Here is a 15870-nt window from a genome sequence, read left to right as displayed (position 1 = left end):
GAGCCCGATGCAGGGCTCAATCCCAGGACCCTGGGATCATGACCCGAGCCGAAGGCAGAGGCTTTAACCCACTGAGCCACCCAGGTGCCCCTCATGTTAGTTTTTTAAAAAGTGGATTTCTAGCTAAAGCACAGAGCAAAATGTTATTCTCTGATATATGCAAGAAACACAAGTAAATTAAAGAACTTTAGGAATGTTGAAAACTAAAGATAAAAATTAAGCCAAATAAAAGCCAACAAAATACTTACAGAGGAATCAGTCCACATTAACATCTTGTGAGATGAATGAAGTTATTTTTTAATGTAAAGAGTATAATTCATTGATAATGTAGCAGTTATGAATATCTGCAAACCAGATAACATGACACCAACCATTATAAAACAAAAACAGTGCAGGTACAAGAAAATAGTCAAAACACACCAGATGTGGGAAGCTTACTCATTGTCCTTACAGTTCATGACAGATGAAGCAGGTAGGTGTTGGGGGCAAAGGAGGAAAGAGGAAGCACTGCAAATTCATTTGTACAAGTCAGGAATGTTGTAAAGATGCCCACTGCCATGGCTGTCATTTAACATTGGTGAAGGAAATCAGCCAAGAGAAAGGTATTAGAAGTTTTTAAAATCAGTAAAGTGAAGTTAAACCCCTGCATGCAGATGATATGATTATATACCTGGAATTATCACCTGAAATGAAATGAACTGAGTAACTACTATAAATAATAAGATATATTGTGGTACACTTTTGTAGCAATATGGACGGAACTGGAAGAGATTAATGCTGAGTAAAATAAGTCAAGCAGAGAGAGTCAATCATCATATGGTTTCACTTACTTGTGGAGCATAACAAATAACATGGAGGACATGGGGAGGTGGAGAGGAGAAGGGAGTTGAGGGAAATTGGAAGGGGAGGTGAACCATGAGAGACTATGGACTCTGAAAAACAATCTGAGGGTTTTGAAGGGGTGGAGGGGGAGGGAGGTTGGGGGAGCCAGGTGGTGGGTATTAAGGAGGGCACGTATTGCCTGGAGCACTGGGTGTGGTGCAAAAACAATGAATACTGTCACGCTGAAAATAAATAAATAAATGAGGATATATTCTGGTACAAGATGAATAATGTATCCATATGAGTAACTTTCATGTATACTAAAATAACTTTAAGACTTACTGCCATATTGTACCTAGGCATATTGTTTGGGTATTTATAACAAGTTTAGGTACATTGTTTGTGAATTAATTTCTTATGGCTTCTGTGAAAATTACCATAAATTTAGTAGCTTAATTCAACGGATAATGATTTCCTCACTTTTCTAGATACCAGAAATCTGAAATATGTGTCACTGAGCAAAATCAAGATGTTGGCAGGACTTTCTCTAAAGATTCTAAGTGAGCAATCCTCTTCTTGCCTCTTCCAGCTTCTAGTGGCTGCCAGCATGCTTTGAGTTGTGGCCACATCTCTTCAATCTTGGGCTCTATGGCCACATTGCTTCCTGGTCTTCTATATATATCTGCTTTCCTCTCATAAGGACCTTTATGATTGTGTTTAGGGCCCATCTGGATAATTCAAGATAATCTGCTTGTTTCAAAATCCTTTAATCACATCTGAAAATACCCCTTCTCTTTGTAAAATAATGTTTACTGGTTCCAGGCATTAAGACGTGGTATTTTTGGGTGGCCTTTATTCAATGTATGTATATAATGAATTAATTTCCTTGCTATGGAATGTAAAATGGTACTAGCTATGTACCATCTTTGGGAGAATCAGTAAAAGTTTCTTTTTCCCTCAGCACGTTTGGACAAAACCTAACTGACCTGGGAACATTACAGGCCTACTTAAATTCATCATGAATTTAAAAGCTATACATGACCATATAATAGACAAGGAGTTAATATCCAAAACATAAGGAACTCTTACAACTCAGTAGCCAAAAACAATCTGATTAAAAATGGGCAGAAGGACCCAAACAGATACTTTTCCAAAGAAGACGTACAGGTGGCCAACAGGTACATGCAAAGATGCTTAGCATCACTAATCATCAGGAAAATGCCAATCAAAACCACAATGTGATGTCACTTCATACCTGTAAGAATGGCTGTTATCAAGAGAGAGAAGTTTACAAGTCCTGGTAAGGATGTGGAAAAAAGGAAACTTATGCACTATTAGTGGGAATATAAATTGGTACATTATAGAGAAGAGTATGGAGGTCCCTCAAAAAATTAAAAATAAACCTGCTGTATGGTTTCACTTCTGGGTATATATCTGAAGGGAAAAAAAAATGATAGTCTCAAAGAGATATCTGCACCCCTGTTCTCATTGTAATATTATTCACAATAGCCAAAACGTAGAAACAACCTAAGTGTCCATCAGTGGATGAATGAATGGATAAAGAAAACATAGAGAAATAAAATTCAGCCATAGAAAAAGAAGGAAATTCTAGCATTTGTGACAACATGCGTGGATCTTGAGAGCATTATGGTTAAGTGAAATAAGTCAACCTGATTTTTATATAATCACACTTATGTGTAGAATCTTTAAAAAAAATAAAATTATGATGAGCACCATTTGAATCACTCAATTCCATACCTGACACTGATATTGTGTTGAATCACTTAATTCTATACCTGACACTAATATTACACTATATGTTAACTAATTGGAATTTAAATAAAAACTTGGGGGAAAAAAAACCCCAAGTCATAGAAACCGAGCATAGAATGATGGTTGTTGCGAGGGGTTGGCAAGTGGAAGAAATGGGGAAATGATTTTGTTCCAAGGGCACAATCTTCCAGTTATAAAATAATGAAGTTTCTGGAATTTAATATTCAGCATGGTGCCTATAGTTAACAATAACTGTATTATATAGTTGGAAGTTGCTGAGAGAGTAAATCTTAAATGTTCTCACCACACACACACACACACACACACACAAGTAATTAAGTGAACCTATGAAATTGTTAATTAACCATATTGTGTAATCATTTTGTAAAACAATCATGTATCAAATCATGTTATACACCCTGGAGTTACTAGTCTTATATGTCAGCTATACCTCTGTGAAGTTGGAGGAAAAGTGACATATCCTCTGAGGAAAAAAAAGTAAAGATACTTGTGACTATGTGAAATTATTTAGGTTCTATATTTATATCAAAGTATGAATATTCACTTCAGAAATATTGTATATTGTTGTGAGATTCTGCCTAGATACCACTGGTTGGTGTTAGGTAAAATGCAGTAAATTCATCAGATTACCTTTCAAAATCTGAAAAACTCCAGATTCCTAAATAATTTATCTCTAAGAGTTTCTAAGAGGTATATAAAATTTGTAAAATGAGACATGCAAGAAATTGTTACTGGTGTTATCTGTGGCAAGAAAATTGGGGCTTTTTTTTTCACCTCATATACTTCTATGCACTTTGAATTACATTAATCATAAATTACTTGAAAAAGTTACTTTAAAATGAATTATGGTATATCTCTGTAATGGGAAAAACTGTCAGTCTATGTCATGATTTTTAAGTGGGTGGTACTTTTAACCAAGAATCTAGAGAAAGTTGAGATAACTATGAGCTGGAGTATAGGATGGACTTTATGGAAAGTTAGTTTAGCTATCTTTATAGATTCTTTTTGCATGTTTGTCACTTATATGAGCTCTTCATTCCCTGACGTTTAATTACTTATTTTTCTTTGAAACCCTTAAACTAAGCTTTTAATGACCAAGCAAATATTTGCATGAATTATAAAATTAATGGAAATAGTGTCACTACATGCCTCTATTTTATTAATTAATAGTAAAAGAATTTATTTGAAGCAAATTGAATTTCAGTGAAGTGTCTCCAGTTATGTTTCTTGATGGTATTTTTTAAACATCTTTATATTTAATACAAAATTTTCCAAAATCAAATGTGATTTTAACCCTTAATATTACTTCCATCTTTTAATTGGTATTAGCATAATATACTGTAACTTCATTTGATTTTACCATGAATGCATAATTTTTTCTATCACCTTCTAAAACTGATTGTGTTGACATAGTTACACGTGACCATTTGTTACACGTGACCATTCAATTATATTATTCTTATGCTATTTAAGATTTTTAGTTTCACGTAATACTTAATAATAAAAATATAGGGGCACATGGGTGGCTCAGCGGGTTTAGCAACCAACTCTTGATTTCATCTGGGGTCATGATCTCAGGGTCATGAGATTGAACCCTGTGTTAAGATCGGTGCTGGGTATGGAATCTCTTGAGATTCTCTCTCTCTCTCTCCCCTCTCTTTCCCTCCCTCCCTCTGCCCATTCCCAGTCCCACCTCCCTCTGTGTGTACATGTGCACGTGTTCTTTCTCCCTCTCTTAAAAAAAAAATGTGTGTGTGTGTGTGTGGCATATAAAATAAAACTACCTATTGAAGGAAGGCATTCATGTTTTATTGCTTTTTCAATTCCAACTAAAATCCTAATGTGGACTTTAAGAAGTTAATAAATATGATTTGATCACAGTATCTTTATGTTATATAATAGATCTTAGTATCATTTTCATTTCAAAAAAAGAAAAGTAAAGTCATGAAACTACTTATTTCCAGCTGCAAGCATTAGCTGAATTTCCTCATCCTAAATAAGACCTATAGACTGATTTTCCTACAAATCAGTTGCTACTGCTACATTATCTTAACATGTATGTACCCTTTGCATTATTCCTTTCTACCTCCAATGTTGAGTATACAGTTTATGAAAGACTGCAGAATTATTTTTTTCTAGTACTTCAAACATGCTTTACACAGACTATTAAAGAAATAGCAGGTTCTATAAAATCGGAAGCTCACATTTTGCTTAATTACCTAGATACAATTATATTTTATACTTTATATCATTAAATATTCTCATAATATTAAACATATTGTGATGTTAAAGGATAAAACAACAAAAAAGAATTTTTAATGTTGTGATTTACCACATACTGGAGTAAATATTGGGAGCAGCTTGAATTTAGGTCATGGTTATGTAACAGAATCTAGTAATCATGTTATCATGTTTTACTTATAAATTGAAACTTTTCCATTTTACTTATATTATTCAATGTGAATAAACACAAATTATAGAAAATAATTTAGATGACTAAATAAACATTGGTAATTTGGTAAGAATTTTATCCTGTTACAATTTATTTTCTAGGAGTATCAAAGAAAGTGTGTTGGTTTCTTGCTACATATATTCAAACTTATTTGTTTTCAGTTGTACCTATGTTTTGTTATTTATATTCTAAAAAATGTTTTTGGTTATTTCCTTTTACATATATAAGTGTATACATGTATACATATAAGTGTATATATATGAGAGAAAACTATGCTGTATAAAATCAATATAGCTTTTCCTAATCTACTGAAGAAAATGTCTCATTTTACTCTTTGTTAACTAGCTGTGATCTACTGTTGGAAGTGGCCATTTAGCAGATCTTAATACCCTAGGCATCGAGCCAGTTTATGTGTTCGAGTGAGTAACATCTTCAGTGCAAGATGAACATCAAGTTCAGGAACCCGAATAAATGAACATAGATTTTGGTGGATTTTGCTTATTCTTTGCTTTCTTTTTCTTTTTTCTTCTATAATTCATCTTTTATAAGTTAAGACTTAAGATTGTTCAAATGCAGACAGATTCTAGTTTCTTCATTCTTTAACTTTTCTGGTTAAATACTCAATTTTAAATTTTCTCCCGTTTCCAGAAGCCATTATTCATCAATATATAGCTTTATATTGGTTTATAAACATTCTCTAACTTAAATTGGAATTAAAAGAAATTGGACATCAGATTTAAGAAGAAATTGCCAGATTAACTTTCTGTAACTGTTTTCAGCATTTGACAGAAATTTTTAACTTTTGTTATATCTTTATGGTAAGGACATACTAAAGTCTAGCCCAGCCTTATTCTATTATTTGATTCTTTCCCTGTGTTTCTTTTCTTATCTATACTAATTATGTATGCTCTGTGTTTAGACTTGTTTATGTATGTTTAGATTTTTAAATGTGAAATATTTGAAGAAATAAACAACTATTTTCTTTTAGGTATATCATATAAGAGCAATGTGGTTATTCACAGTCATGAACAGAAATATTTCCCCTAGTATTTTGGCAGCTTATTTTAAATACTTTAGAAACAAAAGATGATCTGATAAAGTGAATTCATTCTTTTTTTTAAAGAAAAAATTTTAATGATAGCATTATTGAGGTACAATTCAAATGCTATATGCTTTACAATTTTAAATTGTGCTATTTGGTTATTTTCTGTATATTTACAATGTTGTACATCAATCCCCACTATCTACTTTCAGAACATTTTCACCCCAGAAAGAAACCCTGTACCTTTTAGCAGTCATACTCCATTCCCCTCTACTCCAAGTCCCTGGCAACCACTAACCTTTCTGTCACTATGGATTTGAGGGTTCTGGACATTTCATATATATAGAATCATATAGTATGTGGGTCTTTCACGGACATATAGTATGTCCGTCTTTCACTTAGAATATTTTCAAGGTTCATCCATCTTGTAGCATGTGTCAGAATTTCATTCCTTTTTATGGCCAAATAACATTCCATTGTATGGGTTATATTACATTTTGTGTATCTGTTCATCAGTCCATAAGAGTCCATTCTTTTTGAACCAATTATTAATCTTCAGTGACAAGAAGCCTGAAATTATAGTTTGGTACTAAGCAGTCTCTGATGTCTTTTAGACATTAAGAATTTGTGTTTTATTTTTTATTTATTTATTTTTGATTATGTTATGTTAGTCACCGTACAATACATTTTTTAAAAAAGCTTCTGCATGTCTGATAGTTAAATTTAAGCTTGCCTTTCAAAATTCTAAAAACTTCATTCAAAATGCATCTGGCTCCCAAAAATTTTGGTTGAGGAATTGTCTGGAAATTAAGAGGGAAGGATAATTTGGTCATCTGTAGAGACTATTCAGTTTATCCTTTTTTTCTAAGTAAGCATTTTCTAGACCTTTTTTATTTCTCTGTATATGAATAAAGGACATTGTTAATACCTCTTACTTCATTCTCTCTTTTCTGTTCTTACCTCTAGGTACTGAGTTCTTTTTTTTTTTCTTTTTTTGGTCCCAGCTGGTGTACTTATTAACATTAAACATCCTGACCCCCAGGAAACCATGGCCACAAAGTCACAGGCTCCTAAAGCAGGGTCCTTCTGCCCCTTTCCTGAAACAAGCTCTCAGGCTTTGACAGTAGTCTGAGTTGCCCCAAGGCTGTGAGTTACTGAATCTTTTTGTTCATTATCTTCATAACAGCCTGTTTCATGGCATGCTTCTGCTGCAAAATTGGCTGGATTTTCTCCATTTGCTTGTTGAGGAAGTCTGTCTTCTTCCTGAAAAAAAGAGCATCTTCAGCTATGTAGAAAACATAGTAGCCTGTTCCCACATCAATGAGTACATGTGCTACGTCATGTAGTTTCCCAGGGACATATGTAGAACTTGTCAGTGAGATGATTAATTCTTTCCCCTTGGTGTTCTTATTGACTATGTTCGGACATTCCTTGGCTTCCACATACTTGGTCTGTACCACCCTGGGCTGGGTGATGGATGTGGACAAGAACTTTACTTCCTAGTCCAGCTGGTTCTTGATTATTTCTAGCTATAGCAACCCTGTAAACTAGTATTTATTATACATAGTAAAGATATCCAAGTGCTGTCTCTGCTAGTAAGTGGCCTGTTTGCTATTTATCTTCAATTATGTGGAGAAAAATGATTTGACAATAGTAAATTAAAATTATAACAATATTTTTAATAATACTTGACTTTGTGGCCAAATGAGTATTTACATATATACTGAAAAGTAACTCTAAGTTACAACATCAAAAGTAGGTGACAGACTGCTTTTATGATCTCATCTTTTGGAGTTCTTCATCTTCTGTGCTTTTGACATCACCTGGTTTTAATTTCTAAAGAAAATTCTGCTCAAGAAAATTAGGGATAAGACCATATTCTTTTTAATTATGACTTTTTAAAAGTATTTGAGACTTTAAGGCGTTCCTTTTGATTAGATATGTGCAATTTACAGATTTGGTGATGGTTGTCCTAATGCAAATTCACAGGCTTCATAGTAATTGTATGCTTCTCCTTAATTATATGCCACCAGAAGTTCTTTGTGCTTCCTATCTTTAACCAACAATCTATGAGACAATAAGTTTCAAAAGGTAGGACTAAGAGCTAAACAATTTAAACTTCTGTAATAATCACAGACACCATGTGTTAACCTCAGGAATAGCTGAGTGGCTTAGAAACAAGCATGCTTCTAAGGTCCCTCTGATAGTCATTCACTCAAATGCTTTGGATGCTCTTAAGGTGAAGAAATATTCAACTATGCCATTATTAATTTTTTTAAATTACAGATTTAAATAGATGTCATTACTGCTGTTTACATTACGAACTCCTTGGAAAACTGTGATCTTCTAGATTGCGGTCAAAATCTTTTCTGTAAAGGGTCAATAATAAATATTTTAGGCTTCACAGGCCAGCATGTCTCTTGCACTACTCCTGTGCTGCTAAGGTGTGAATGTAGCCATAGCAATACATAAACAAATGAGTATGGCTGTAGTTATGGGCACTGAAATTTAAATTTTATTTAATTTTCAGATGTCATAGAACTTTTTTCCTTTGATGCTTTGAGCCATTTAAAAATGTAAATACCATTGTTGGCTCATAGGTCATACAAAAACAGGTGTCAGACCAGATTTGTTTTACAGGCTGAGGTTTGCCAGCTCCTGCGCTAAATGGTTAAATCCACCAGTTGAGAAAATGAACTCATAAACTTCTCCACTACCAAGTCTATCACACCATTCCAAAGTTCTTACTAATTTGAGCATATGCCTGATGACAGAAGATATTCAATTTGTCACCAGCAGCTTCTGTGTGATTCCAATAATGTTGCTTCTCAGTCCCACTCCATAAGTATCTCATAGAAGTAAAAAAAAAAATCCTCACCCCTGCCTTTTGTGAAACTAATTGTCTTTTGTAAAGATGATGTATTGTGATATAACAGAAATAAAACTAGGAGGCTTGAAAAACAGACAGTAGCCCTTGTTCTGCCACTACTCAAAGTGGTCAAGTTTCTCAAACTTCTGAGGCTCCATTTTCTCACTTGTTCATCTCAATGAAGTATTAAGAGGTCATATTGTAATATATGAAATCACTGAGATATGAAAATCACTGGTAAAGTAAAAAGTGTGACGTAAATATGCCACTGTGGTGGTGATTGCGCTTTTTATTTATTCTTACATATGATTTCTGACAGAGCTCCCTATGTTGATGTATCCCTCTTCAGTCTAGGAATAGATTAAGGATTGCACATAAATATTCTTCAGGCATTTTGCCACCATACTCTCACACATTTAAGCTACTTTTATCGCTTTACTGTATAGATTTATCAGGTTCATTACTAATCGTACTACAAAATTTTCAAATTATATTCCACATACTCTTTCCTATCACTACTCTATGAGAGCAAAGACCATTTTATCCTTGCTGTATCTGCAGGACCCAAAACAATGTCTAGAATATATTTGGGTCTCATATATAGTTTCTGAGTTGAATTAGTGATGAAGATAATCCCATATGTTTACTTGCTTTTTGTATCAAAAGGAATATATAAAGCTCATCATAAACAAAACATTTTTAAATGCATAAAATAAATAGGATTGCAAAGAAAAACTGACTTTATTCAACTTTACTGAAATGTAATTCTATTCAGACAGTCCATGGATGCTGGCTCTCAAAATATAGAAGGATTTCTAGCTAGTTTTCAGGAAATATACAATCCATAACTATAAATTACAAAATTACTTTGATAGAATGTAAAACAAATGCAGGCTTTATCAGGTCTCTTCTTTATGAAATCTTTGCACTTTTAAATTATAATAAAAACACTGGATTTTTTAAATCTACTTTGTTAAATTTCTTTTGGTTACAACAAGAAAAATAGGTTTTAGTAAGCTTACTCAAAAAGTACATTTGTCTGGGAAGATACCATCATAGAATTGACAGGTTGGAAAGAATGTAACAGGAGCAGCTCTGGAGATTTCAGCTTTTTCCAGTGGAGGGCCATTGATGGTGGCTCCCCGTGATGGGTCCAAATTTCAAAATTCCAGGAGAGAAACCTAAGTGATCGAGCTTGAATCATAGATACATGCCTGAATTAGTCAGCCAAGGTCAAAGAGTGGAATTGTGTTGTGGAGATATCAGCACTGAAGGTTACTGTATGGTAGCAGGATGAACTGGAAAGCCACCTCAAGATATATAAAATCTTATTAATCTGCTTCTAGGAAATAGTACATTTATTTTATACTTACTAATTTTTTCAGAAGAAACATTTCACTGCAAGACAACTTTATATATTGATAGCTAGACTACCTTTATAATTATGAATTTTAATGTATGCCAAACCACCTGCTACTATGTTAATAAATGGATTAATAACATATAATACAGGCAATATAATGTAGTGACACTATAGCATAGGTGTTAAGAGAGTGGCCCTTGAGCCAGACTTGGTTGGCTTCATAACCCATATCACTTAACTAACTGTGAAAGATTAGATAAGTTACTCAGTTTCTGCCCTTCATTTTTATTGTCTGTAAAAAAGTTTATCAGTGAGCTTTTGCTGATGGTTTATAATACAAACCATAAAATCTCACTGGCATACCAAAATAAGCTTTTCGTTTTTGCTCAGGAGTCTGTGGGTAGGTTGAAGTAGGTGATCCAAGTGGAGAATGCGTCTAAGTCTGAGCCAAATATCTCTCCTTTGCCATGGAGCTAACTAAAGCATTTTTCTTTCCTCAGAGTAAAAAACAAGAGGGCACCTGGGAGGCTCAGTCAGTAAGCGTCAGACTCTTCATCTCACCTGATAGTGTTGATGTCAAGGCTGTGAGTTCAAGCCCAACATTAGGCTCTGCACAGGGCATGGAGCCTACTTAAAGAAAAGAAAAGAAAAACTAGATAACAAGGGAAGAAGTGCAATTGCACAAGCATATTTCTTGTCCCTTGCACAAGCGTATTTCATATGGCTGTCTGCATGATGTCTTATGTTACCCCATTGGTCAAAGCAAGCCCAGGCCCAAAGTCTCAGAGCAGAGCTATATACATATACCTTCAATGGAGGTGTGCTAGGGAAAGAGGATGTGGTTCAATCTACTACTTTACCACTACTACCCATTAATGGGTAAAATTAATTCTTATCTAATAGAAGTATTCTAAGTTCAATATATGTAAAGACCTTAGAATAGTGCCTGGTACAGAGTAAATGGTCAATAAATATTTGTATTATTGGGCATATTCTTATGCAGAAACACAAAAGTTCAGTGTCATGTGTGTGTGTATATGCATATATATATCTATATAGATATGTATAAAACTACATGTTTGGGACATGTGTCATTTCCTTGGCATTGGACACACATGCTAAATTTAATTTAAAACTAGTCTGTATTTCTGTTGCTGTGATTAGATGAGCAAGTTTATGTGTCTTTCCGACTGGTCAGCCAATTCTGGGATAATCAGTGATTACTACCTCAATTATTTAACTGTTAGTAGAATCATAGAACTGCTAACGACCATTGAGTTCAATCGTCTAGTCTTACAGATAATGCATTGGGCAAAGAAAGGTGAGATACCAGGGCGCCTGGGTGGCTCAGTGGGTTAAGCGGCTGCCTTCGGCTCGGGTCATGATCTCAGGGTCCCGGGATCGAGTCCCACGTCGGGCTCTCTGCTCAGCAGGGAGCCTGCTTCCCTTCCTCTCTCTCTCTGCCTACTTGTGATCTCACTCTCTCTCTGTGTCAAATAAATAAATAAATAAATAAATAAATCTTTAAAAAAAAAAAAGAATGGTGAGATACTCAAATGAAAGAGAAAGAGCTAAATAGATAAAGATGGATGGATGAATGATAGATAAGGAATGAAATAGAAAATAGGAATGCAAAGAAGGGCAAACCTGGATCTGTGGACTTCTAGCTAAAAACTTTTACTGTATCACATACTCTAGGTGTTGTTTCCATAGTTTTCTTGAAATGCCATTTGTCCTATTTTTTTCTTTTAGTGAACCTTAAAAGAAGAAATAATTTTAAGCTTTTAAAATGCTTTCATGCTATTCCTTCAGTTGAAAAGAACTATATTACAGGATAGGGTTTACTTACAATGTAAAAAACAAAAATAGCTGGTCCTTATAGAAGCCTTCATTTATCCACTTAACTAATATTGATCAATACTTATCTATTAGGCACTGGGCATACAGCAAAAAAAAAGATCCTTGATCTGATGAGCATACTAGGTGATCATTCCTTTCTGTGTAATGGAGAGACAGGCAGTCTCCTTGTGCGTACAGGAGAGACGGGCAATCAACAAACTGATTTGTAGAATATTCCACAAATAACGGATAGGATATTCAGTAATCTCTTCTGTGCAATTCCAAAATCAAAAAGCTCTGAAGTTGAAAGTGTTTATAATTCATATTGTAGTAAAACCTAACCTAATCTTAATTTGTTTAGTAGTAAAAGTGATATGAGACTATTTATTGCCTTTTTAAAAAAATCTCACTTAGAATGAATACATGTTTTCCTGTAGACGTGTTAACCAACTAGACCTCTCAGATACAGAGGGAAGAGGAACATGTTAACCGACTAGACCTCTCAGATACAGAGGGAAGAGGAATGTGTTACATAATTACACTACATGTACCATATTATCTTTAAAAATGCAAGTATTTCCAAACACATCTGGTTCCTATAAGGATTGTGTTGGACTCTATAACATTTAGAAATTATAAATACCATGAATGAAAATAAAGCCAGTATGTGTATAAATAAAGGGGCCATTGAGAAGGAGGTTTGAGTATGGAAGTTGCATGGCTAGATAGTAAGAGAAAGACTCTCTGGGAAGTGACTTTAGAGCAGATTCTTGAAACAGGCTATGGAGCTCTCAAGGGAAAAGAAAGAGTTTGGTTATTGGGAATAAACATGTGGCTCTCTGGGGAAAAGAGTTTCAGTCTGAGGGAAGACCAAGGTCAAAGACATAAACCATAACTGTGCTTAGCATATTCAAGGAAGAACAAGAAGGCACTAAGGCTATAGAATACCAAACAAGGGGAGAGTGGTGAGATAGACTGACAGGTAAACAGCGGCCCAATCATGTAACGTAGGGTAAGACTTTAACCTAACAGTTATGGGAAAACTTTGGAGAATTTTGAGCGAAGCAGTCTATAACCTAGTTTTCTTTTTAAAAATGTCACTGTGTTACTCTAATAAAAATAACACTTTTGCTATGTGGATGATAGATTGTTGTAGTAATAAGAATTTGGAAAAATAAATGATCATTGCTCTGGGTGAAATTCAGAAATTTAATGGTAAAATTTTAGTTTATTAATAAAACTATGTCTTAGTCATACTTTAATAAAATATTTATTTGAACAAGTCCTGTGCTATGAATTAATCTAAATATTATTAAACTATTGTGGTTTTTGTTGTTTCTAGAATTTTCCCTAAGCATTGAGGCTGGGAAGTTAGCTTTTCCCAGTCTCCCTTCCTCTTCCAAAGATTCTTCTCTTGGGGCTCCTGGGTGGTTCAGTTGGTTAAACGTACAACTCTTGGTTTTTGACTCGGGTCCTGAACTCATTGGTTGTAGGATTCAGCCCTGTGTCAATCTCCTCAGTTGGCAGGAAGTTGGCATGAAAGATTCTCTCCCACTGCCCCTTCCTCCGTTCATTCTCTCTTTCTCTCTCTCAAAAGACTTAAGTTTAAAAAAAAAGATTCTTCTCTTGTACCTGCTGAGATACAATCAGAAGAAAAAGCCCTGAACTGGGAGTAGTAAGAACTGTTTTCTCATGCTAGCTCTGCCACTAATTGTAGCTTTGGTTGAGTTGTTTAACCTCTTTAGATTTCAGTTTCCTATACTGTGAAGTGTGGGGATTGAATCCTCTGATTGACATAGCTTTTTCTTACTTGCATTCATGAATGTAGCAAGTCTTTTGTGTAAGACTAAAATTCTATGATTCTTAATGAGAACTCGTAAAAATCTCAAAATGTCCTTAAATGTGACTCTAAAGAAATACAGAATAACTGGCTATATGTTCAGAATTGGTAAGTTCACTTTTCTTTCCTTTTTAACAGGACCAAGGAAATAAATACCAGAAGCCAAGAGCACAGAATATTTTCTGTCATCAATCCACAGAACCTTGATACTTCTTTAATTCCATCACACACAAAGGAATGACCACCTTGGCAGATGGCCACAGAGGATGTCAACAATTTCTTGGAGGCAAGCAATGAAATATTTATATTATGAGTTTTCTATTGTTTAGTATGTAGAAACAGGTAGTATTATCTTGCATTTTAATGAAGAAAAACAGTGTTCTTTAGTATAAAAACTTTATATAATATGCATAGCTAATATAGATATTTCTCTATAGCTAAGCTATTTCTTTCTTTCTTTGCTTTTTCCTGAGCATTTTTGCCTGTCAAAAACTACACCAAGCTCTCTGCATATTGTATTTCATAGTATAGAGCTGCATTAAATCCCTAAATATAAAATAAAAATTTAAATAACAGAAATTAAGTAGCCATGTTTGAAAACACTGCCATTTGTATCTTCTTGGACATATAATCATCTAACTACAATACTGAATAGTTTCAAAGGTTAGAATTCTTTTCTGTTTATATCCACACCATTTATGAAATTTTTTTGTTTAATTCCAGCATTTGTTTTTCACTTATTTTTAACAACTGTTCTGAAGTGTTCCAAAATCTTGGGAAGTAATCCCTTTACATTCCTCACAGCTTTATATTTTGTAAGAATCCTGCATCAAAAGAACTCATGGAACTTTTAGTTCCTTTCTCAGCAGCTCTTATTGCTCTTGGAAGAAGAGTCAGCCAAGGATTGTGGACCACAGTGCCCTCTTCAGAATTGAAATTAATTATATTACCAGTTAAAGGGAAAGTTTGCCTGGAAAGAAATTCACTGTATTTTTTTGTATTTTTTTTTTTAAGAAATGATCATTTTCTTTCTTTCTTTCTTTCTTTCTTTCTTTCTTTCTTTCTTTCTTTCTTTCTTTTTTTTTAAGATTTTATTTATTTATTTGACACAGAGAGAGATCACAAGTAGGCAGAGAGGCAGGCAGAGAGAGAGGAAGCAGGCTCCCTGCCAAGCAGAGAGCCCGATGCAGGGCTCAATCCCAGGACCCTGGGATCATGACCTGAGCCCACTGAGCCACCCAGCCACCCCGAAATTCACTGTATTTTAAAGAAAAAATTTTAACTATAAGGAATCTGCCTTCTCCATCTTCATGAAATATAAAGACTTAAGTAGATGAATATAAAATGAAATAAAAATAAACTCATAAAAATTTAAGTAGAATGCATTAAAATTGAATTTTTCAAAAGATTTTATACAAACTGTAGATAAGCTCAGAGTTTTTTATTTAGTAGTAATTCAACTCGTAAGCCTAAGGTCATCTCGCAGACAAGTCTGTTTTTAAGTTGTACATAGAGGAATACTTTCTAAGTAAAGGAGGACATAAATGTTTAAAAAGCCCAGTGTACAGCTTCTGAGTTTTCTTTCAGTAACTAGAGTCAAAATTAATTCTTGCTTTTCTGTTGGGGAAAATTTCATCTAATTACATTCAAATTATTCTTCAACCTTTTGGACAGCAAATCCTGATCACCAAAGAAAGGAAAAAGCAGCTGTGTTGCCCTTGCCTCACAGTTTTAAGAATAGCATTATTATGCAGTCACTGGGCTTTGTAGAACGAAGAGTGGTTATCCACCAGCTGCCTTCTACAGAGACACACCTGACCCTTTCTGAGCTGCTAGTAATGTATGCCTT

General features: G+C 34.3%; 1 long non-coding RNA gene across 4 annotated transcripts in view; it reads left to right on the top strand.

Moving 5' to 3' along the window:
• The window catches only part of LOC132013904 (uncharacterized), a 218733-nt gene extending 204432 nt beyond the window's left edge, over positions 1-14301 (top strand). For all 4 annotated transcript variants that reach the window (XR_009403137.1, XR_009403139.1, XR_009403136.1 and 1 more), the window contains one exon: positions 14160-14301. This is a non-coding gene — a long non-coding RNA (uncharacterized LOC132013904). The remainder of the gene's footprint in view (positions 1-14159) is intronic.
• Positions 14302-15870: the final 1569 nt, after the last annotated feature.

The sequence above is a fragment of the Mustela nigripes genome, chromosome 3, assembly GCF_022355385.1.
Source record: "Mustela nigripes isolate SB6536 chromosome 3, MUSNIG.SB6536, whole genome shotgun sequence".
Classification (NCBI taxonomy): domain Eukaryota; kingdom Metazoa; phylum Chordata; class Mammalia; order Carnivora; family Mustelidae; genus Mustela; species Mustela nigripes.
This window is presented reverse-complemented; position numbering and strand designations above follow the sequence as displayed.